Raw genomic sequence first — 8624 nt, 5'->3', positions numbered from 1 at the left:
TTTACATCAATCTTGTTTGAATGAGACATTTAAAGGATTGATCTTGAATCATAGTAATAACATCAAATCACTCATCGATGACATAGTATGAGAAGTATTAAGAAGGAAAATTCTATTATTTTATTGAAAATAAAGAAGTGTTGTTGTTACCAAAAACTCATAAAATGAGTCACAATGTTGTCCTTGAGCATGAAAGAGCCTTGAGAAGCTACAATACATACTATAAAAAGAAAGGAACTAGAATAATGAAGATAGAAGAGAAAATTTTATAGAAAAGGAGATCTTTCCTTGACTAAAAGATAGAACTAAGATTGAATTCCATCTCCTTTATCCTTGAATTCAGCTTGAACTAAAAGCTTCTACCTTGAAAATTCCTCTGAATTGAAAGATAAGGCTTGGGGTCAAATTTGATCAAAATTCATGCAGAAGAAGGCCTAGAACTGCTACTAACAAAAGGCTAACTATTGCAAAAACCATCTTGACTGATGTACAACCCAAGTGGGGCTTTAAACTAATTATGTACTCATCTAATTATTGTTAAAACCCTTTTCTTTGGTCCCTTAACTAATGAATGAGCTGGAACTCCACCTCTTTTCTTTATAATGATAACTTGAGTTGATATGCATGATACAAGGGTTTGAATGCAATTGAAGTTTGACAAGCCCTCTATCATTTCTAGGTATAGGATTCTTGAACTGAGCTTTGTTTACCCAAGCCTCTTACCTTCTTGGTTGTTAGTTGTGTCTCAGAGTTCTTGTATGTGTTTATATCCTTTTGATAGTATCAACTATGATTCATTACTCACTGTAGTCACTATACTTCTTCACTCCTTTTGAGGGCTTAAGACTATAACTCCTATAACTAAGAAAAACTCTTGAATATCACTATGTCCATTAAAGCCTTAATTGTTTCTATAACATGGCTTACTTCTATAAGGTGACTACTCTAATGTTCCTTCATGCCTTTGGACTCTGTGAAGTCTCTTTGTTGCTTTACCAGGTCTAAAATTCTATTGCTCCTTGATGAGACTATTCTTTGTTGGCTTATGTGTCAACATTATTTTTCATTTTACTAAATATATGATGATAGTGATCTCATGATCTTACTTTCTCTGTTATCTCTACATGAAGGTCCACTCTTTCTCATATTCTTGCCCATTACTATTTTTAATGTAATCATGCTTTATGTTAGGTCCCAGAGACAACTAAGAGGGGGCGGGGGGGTGAATCAGTTGTCTAATAAATTCAAATCAAAAACTTATTAACCAACTTAATGCTTAATACCAGTAAATCAGTTAAGTATGCCGGTAGACAGTGTTAACAGTAAATTGCTATACTGGTAAGAATTAATGCATGAAACATAAACACAAAGTCATCCACAACACATGACACCAATATTTGTACGTGGAAACCCTGTAAGGGGAAAAACCACGGTGGGAAACCTTACCCACAATCAGATGATACTACTGTAGATAGTAAGTGTACAAGAGGGATCTGCACATGCAAAAAGGCCAACAGCCTAGAGCTCACTACTCAATCACAAATGGGAGTCACACTGACTATAGTTGGATGGTTAAATCCAATAAGAATGTACTATACAAAATTGCATCTTCATATGCTGAATTCAGTACAGGTGTAATGCTGATATGCTTCTACAAAAACCTAACTTCACCTTCATATGATGTCTTCATGTATACCTCTGCTTGATCTCACATATATCTTCACTCAGACCTTTTTCGCATTCCCCACTTGATCTTACAAATAAGATCTTACATTTATACCATACCCTAAGACCAATTTTAGTAGGTCGGCTCTACAAGATATTACAATAAAAACATTTTACAAATAATATAATATCTGATGCAATAACTAGTTAAACATGTCGGCTTAATGCATTTACAACAATAATAAATCATCTCCATAGCATGCCATGCTGATCTGGAAAAGATAAACCTATCGATGTAACCCTAGATAACCTAGACCTATTTGCTGATAAAAGCAAATATGCAAATAAGAATATATCAATGATTATTACTTCAAAATAAAGTGTCCACATGATGTCTTTGACATTACCAAGTGTCTTCCATGTCATTCCAGGTACCAGTGAACAATATATCCTGCTGGTGAACCATATACCAATAACTGTTGCACAGTTTACTATTTGTCAGTCAATGTTGCTGGATCTCCAAAGTAGGTGTGTTTAGTAGGTGTTGACATCAATGACAAAACCATACCAAAATACCAACAATCTCCCCCTTTGGCATTGATGGCAACACAAGATGGAAAAACCATCAAAGTGCCAAAACATCAAAGTGCCAAAAAAAACCAACAATCTTCATTTCTCCCCCTGGGAGTAACAATACCAATCTTTCATGTGTCTTTCAAAATATCTCCCCTAAAATCTCTTTTTCTTACAAAAGGATAATGTTTTTCCATAGATCTCTCTCCCCCTTTGACATCAAATGCCAAAGTCACAAAAGGTCAAGTTCATAAAATACCAACCAATTCAATATACCCACTAATTCAATATACCAACTACTCCCCTGAGAAGTAGCTTCCTCATCAAAATACCGGAATAAAAGATTTGTCCATTTAATTCTGTCGGTTGATGACAATCATCAACTGTCTAAGTCTCTACCGGTGGTGGTATGACTCCGAGCTGATCTTTGAGATACTCAAAAGTTTCCTTAGGTAAAGGTTTTGTGAAAATATCTGCAAGTTGTTCTTTAGTATTCACATAAACCAGTTTTATCTCTTTTTCTTCAACTTTTTCCCTTAGAAAATTTAGTTTGATAGAAACATGTTTTGTTTTAGAATGTAATACCGGATTTTTAGATATATCAATTGCTGCAGTGTTATCACAGTATATAGTAATAGGTTCCTTGCTTTTTACTTTTATGTCTTTTAACATTTGCTTAAGCCAAAGTACCTGTGTACAGTTTGTTGCTGCTGCAACATATTCTGATTCTGCTATTGATAAAGATGTACAACTCTGTTTCTTACTTAACCAAGAAACTAATCTCTTTCCAAAAAAGAATGCTCCTCCAGTGGTGCTTTTTCTATCATCCACATCTCCTGCCCAATTTGCATCTGTGTATGCATATAGATCAAAATTTTCATCTTTAGGATACCATAATCCAAGATTTGTTGTGCCTTGTAAGTACCAAAAAATCCTTTTTACTGTTGATTCATGATTTTCCAAAGGATTACTTTGAAATCTAGAAACTATACATACTGCATTCATAATATCAGGTCTAGTTTGTGTCAAATATAGTAAACCTCCTATCATAGATTTGTATCTAGTTGGATTAATAGGTGTAGATTCATCCCTTTGAGATAATTTGTCATTTGTAGTCATAGGTGTGCTTACCGGTTTAGAGTTCTCCATCCCAAATTTCTTAAGTAGTTCTTTCAAGTACTTAGATTTACTCAAAAATATGCCTTTATCAGTCTGTAAAATCTGCATTCCTAAAAAGAATTTTATTTCTCCAATCATAGACATTTCAAATTCTTGCTGCATTTCAAGAGAAAATTCTTTGCATAATTCATCTTCTCCTCCAAAGATTATATCATCAACAAATTCTTCAATAATCAAGATGTCATCATTAGTTACTTTGTAATATAAATTGCTATCTGCATTTCCTTTAGTAAAACCAATCTTTAAAAGATACTTATCCAATCTTGCATACCAAGCTCTTGGGGCTTGTTTTAATCCATACAGAGCTTTTCTTAGTCTGCAAACCATATCATTGTCATCTATCAAAGAAAATCCATCAAGTTGTTCAATATAGACTTCCTCTTCAAGATCTCCATTCAAAAATGCACATTTAATATCCATTTGATAAACTTTGTAATCCTTGTGAGCTGCAAAAGCCAAGAATAATCTCACTACCTCAATTCTGGCTACCGGTGCAAAGGTTTCATTGTAATCAACTCCTTCTTTTTGAGAATATCCCTTACACACTAGTCTTGCTTTATTTTTGACAACCTTACCATCTTCATTAAGTTTGTTTCTAAATACCCATTTGGTTCCAATTACATTTTTTTTTTAGGCCGGGGATCTAATGTCCAAGTATTATTTTTCTCAATTTGTCCTAATTCTTCTTCCATAGCTTTAATCCAAAATTTATCTTCACATGCCTCATTGATAGATAATGGTTCAATTTGAGAAATAAGACACACCTCTTCATTTGCCAATCTTCCTCTTGTCATGACTCCTTTAAATTTGCTTCCAATTATCTGATCTTCAGAATGATTCAGTTTTACATACCGGGGTGTCTTAGTCTGTTGTTGTTCTTCAATTACTATGGAATCCTCTAATGATACCGGAGTAACTAGATCATCGTTCTGTACCGGTGGATTTATTGTAGGTTCATTTGTCATAATTTCTATTTCCGGTTTAGAGTCTATATACCTTGAAGTTCCTCTGAATTGTTCATCAATCTTTACATTTGTACTCTCAACAATTTTCTGTAATCTTTTATTAAAACATCTATATGTCTTGCTCTTAGATGAATAACCAAGAAATATTCCTTCATCACTTCTAGGATCAAACTTCCCAATATACTCATCTCTTCTAATATAACATTTACTTCCAAAATTTTTGAAGTACTTAAGAGTAGGAATATTACCAAACCATAGTTCATGAGGGGTCTTACCAGTTTCACCTTTGATGTGAACTTTGTTGAATGTATAGACAGCAGTGCTTACTGCCTCTCTCCAGTACACATGTGGTAGATTTGCTTCTAATAACATACTTCTTGCTGCATCCAAAATAGTTATGTTTTTCCTTTCAAAAACTCCATTCTGTTGTGGTGTCTGAGGTGCTAATAACTGTCTTTTGATTCCATTTACTTCACAAAATGTATTAAAATCTTTAGATGTGAATTCTCCTCCTTGATCTGATCTTAAACTTTTAATTTTCTTATCGGTTTCATTTTCAACCATTGCTTTGAATAGTTTGAACTTCCCAAGTGCTTCTGATTTTTCTCTGAGAAAAGTAACCCAACACATTCTAGAATAATCATCAATAATTAGCATGAAATATCTATCACCTTGTAAGCTTTTAGTTCTAGCTGGACCACATAAATCAGTGTGAATTAAATCAAGAGCATTATTGGATTTTTCTAGAATACTTTTGAAACTAGCTCTAATTTGTTTTCCAAATTGACATTCCTTGCAAATTGTATTCTGAGGTTTCACAATTTTAGGTAGATCTCTAACTGCCTTAGAAGTACTGATTTTTACCATGCAATCAAAATTTACATGACATAGTCTTTTATGCCATAGCCAACTTTCATCTATATGTGCAATTAAGCATGCCTTTTCACTGTTATTCAAATGAAAGATATTACCTCTAGTCTGATTACCGGTTGCAATTTCCAAACCAGTTCTATTCATGATTTTGCATTTTCCATTTTTAAATTGTAACTGAAAACCTTTCTCAACTAATTGACCAACACTTAAAAGATTATGTTTTAATCCTTCAACATAGTAGACATTGTCAGTGTTATGTTTACCATCAAGAGATATTGAACCCTTACCTTTGATTGAATATGCTTTGTCATCTCCGAATCTTACTAAACCTCCATTGTATTCTTGAAAGTTCAAGAATTTACCTTTGTCTCCAGTCATGTGATGTGAGCATCCTGAGTCAATAATCCATTCATCCTTTGATTCAACTTTTGCTACTAGGGCTTTTTCTACTAGTTGAGAAATAGGTGTCGATTGATCTTCTATTATAGCAACAAAGACCCATCCATTGTCTGCTGGATCCTCATCAGAATCATCAGTCACACCTTCATCAGCAATGTAACAAGATTTATCTTTGTTTTTCTTAAATCTGTATCTCTGATATTCAGGATTAGGTTTGTATGTTCTTCTAGCGTCTTCTCTTAGTCTAGCATGTCTATCAAGGCATCTTGAAGCCATATGACCAATCTTATTGCAGTTAAAATATTTAAAGGGTGTTTTACCTTCATACTTACTTCCAATTGGGCCTTTTGGCATTTTTCTTGCAAATAGTGCTTGAAGTTCTTCAAGCTCTTCATTCTCCTTCTTGGTTTCTTCAAGTTCTCTTGCATAAAAGGCTCTCCAGTCTGATTTGTCAAAAGATGGAGCAGATGATGTTGATGCTTTGAAGGCCAAATCAGTTTTTATAGTAGCAACAGGACAAAATCCCTCAATTTCAAAAGTTGAAAGTTTTTCAATCAATGTATCCCTAGTTACTGATGTATTAGGCATTGTTCTCAACTCATTTATAGTAGTAACCTTCATTTTATAAGCCAGTGGAAAACCTCTTAAGATTTTTGAAACAATCTCATCTTCACTTAAGGTTCCTCCACAACATTTGATACCCAAAACAATTTCATTTACTCTTTCCATAAAAGTAGAAATCCTTTCATCTTCTTCCATTTTCAGATGTTCATACCTGACTCGGAAGCTTTCAAGTTTTGTAATTTTGACTATGGAGTCTCCTTCATTCAGTGTTTCCAAATGATCCCAAATAGATTTAGCAGTAGACCTATCTGATAATCCTATGATTTGTTGATCTGATAATGTGCTCAAGAGTACTTCTCTTGCTTTGCAATCATTTTCTTCATCTTTAGCTAAAGTAGTGGGAGCAGTCTAACCAGCTACAGCAACAGTATAACCATTCTTAGTAACTTCCCAGATGTCTTTACCAATGCAATTCAGATGTGTCTCCATTCTGATTTTCCATATCCCATAGTTGGTTCCATCAAGTTTAGGACTATCCTTTCTGAAATAATTAGTAGACATTGGATCTCCTCAAGTTGTTAAACTTCTGCAAAAAAAGGACTAAGCTCTGATACCAATTGTTAGGTCCCAAAGACAACTGAGAGGGGGGGGACGTGAATCAGTTGTCTAATAAATTCAAACCAAAAACTTATTAACCAACTTAATGGTTAATACCGATAAATCAGTTAAGTATGCCGGTAGACAATGTTAAAAGTAAATTGCTATACCAGTAAGAATTAATGCATGAAACATAAACACAAAGTCATCCACAACACATGACACCAATATTTGTACGTGGAAACCCTGTAAGGGGAAAAACCGCGATGGGAAACCTTACCCACAATCAGATGATACTACTATAGATAGTAATCATACAAGAGGGGTCTGCACATGCAGAAAGGTGTAATGCCCATACCCTAGTCGGACTTTTAAAACCCGTTTAACCTTGATTGACTTCCTATGTGGCATTCTCAAATGGTAGATTAACTGATATGCAATGTGTAGTTTAGATAATATAAATAAACTGAGCATACTTATTATTGTGTTTTTGCATCGATTCTCGTGTAAATGCAATTGTTCCTAACCCTTGTGATAAATCTTGAGCTAACATCTTCATTGAATATGTATTTGTATATGCATGCTTGTATGAATTCATGGGTGCAGGAGATTGCAGGTACAACACCGCTTAGGGCAAGGTTCATCTCCTTTGGATATTGCAAGGTTGAGTATGCTCCTTCATCTTTTGAATTCGGATTTAGTGGTCATATAACTCTCATCTTGCCTTAGCCATGGTTAGGTGAGCATCGTGTGTGGATTCGTGGGGCTTGCTTTTCATTGGGATGCGTGTCGAGAGATTGGAGGACTCCCTCGATTTGCATGCCATGCGCGAGGTAAGTGAGGTTTGTGATCCTAAGTACTAAATTCAAATTTATGAGTAGGCGAGCACATTAGAAATTTAGAAATTTAAATGGGTAGCTTCTTTTATATGATTAATCATTAATTTAAGAAATTGCCTTAAATTATTAATGTAGCAGGCTTAAGGTATTTAACTGGGGTTAGTGTGCTCATTTATGCATTTGTAACTTTTACGTATTTGTAATTGAGAAATTAGAATAAATAAGACTCTTGTACTAGATTAGTCATGTATTTTAAAATGTCGCTTTATTTTGTTGCAGCGAGTTAATTTAATAGTTAATTTTAATAACGACGATTTTAATAGATTATGCGTTTTGGAAAGAAAAAATTTAAAAGTCAATTGTGAAATAGAAATAAATTACTCATTTTCGCACTTTGGAAGAAAAAGGGGTAAATTATTATTATTTAAATGAAATTATTTTCTTTTACTTGTAAAGTCGATAAAGTATAAAAGTTTGACTTTTAGAAAATTAAATTAATCAAATGCCTTACCCGGTCAATAGTTCCAAAATATAAATGTAGAACTAAATCGATATTGAGAAATTAAAAATTTAAAAAGAAATAGAAGCATTATAATTTTAATAAGGAAAACAAATGAGATGTATTAAATAAGGTAAATGAATGACTTCCATTTCATTTTTCATTCATTTTATTTCAAAAATAAATGCCTAATTTCGAAATTAAAAATTAGGGCAAAATTAGGGCATTTTCTTTTTAACCTAGTTTTGGAGACATTTTCGGGGTTCTTGGCTTGGGAGTTTTTTTTTGAAGAAAAATGGGGGATTTGCAATGGAGCAGCAGATTGGGAAACTCTTCATCAAGATTCATGCCCGGAATTGCACTATGAGGTAGGATTTGAATCTACCTTTCTACTTCTTGTTAAAAAAAAAAAAAAGAGAGAATTTTTACTCATGAATGTGTTTTCTTTGAAGAATAGTTGCAGTTGTTTCT

Source organism: Cryptomeria japonica, chromosome 8, assembly GCF_030272615.1.
Source record: "Cryptomeria japonica chromosome 8, Sugi_1.0, whole genome shotgun sequence".
NCBI lineage: Eukaryota > Viridiplantae > Streptophyta > Pinopsida > Cupressales > Cupressaceae > Cryptomeria > Cryptomeria japonica.
The sequence above is the reverse complement of the archived record's forward strand: the minus strand, read 5'-3'. Positions refer to the sequence as shown.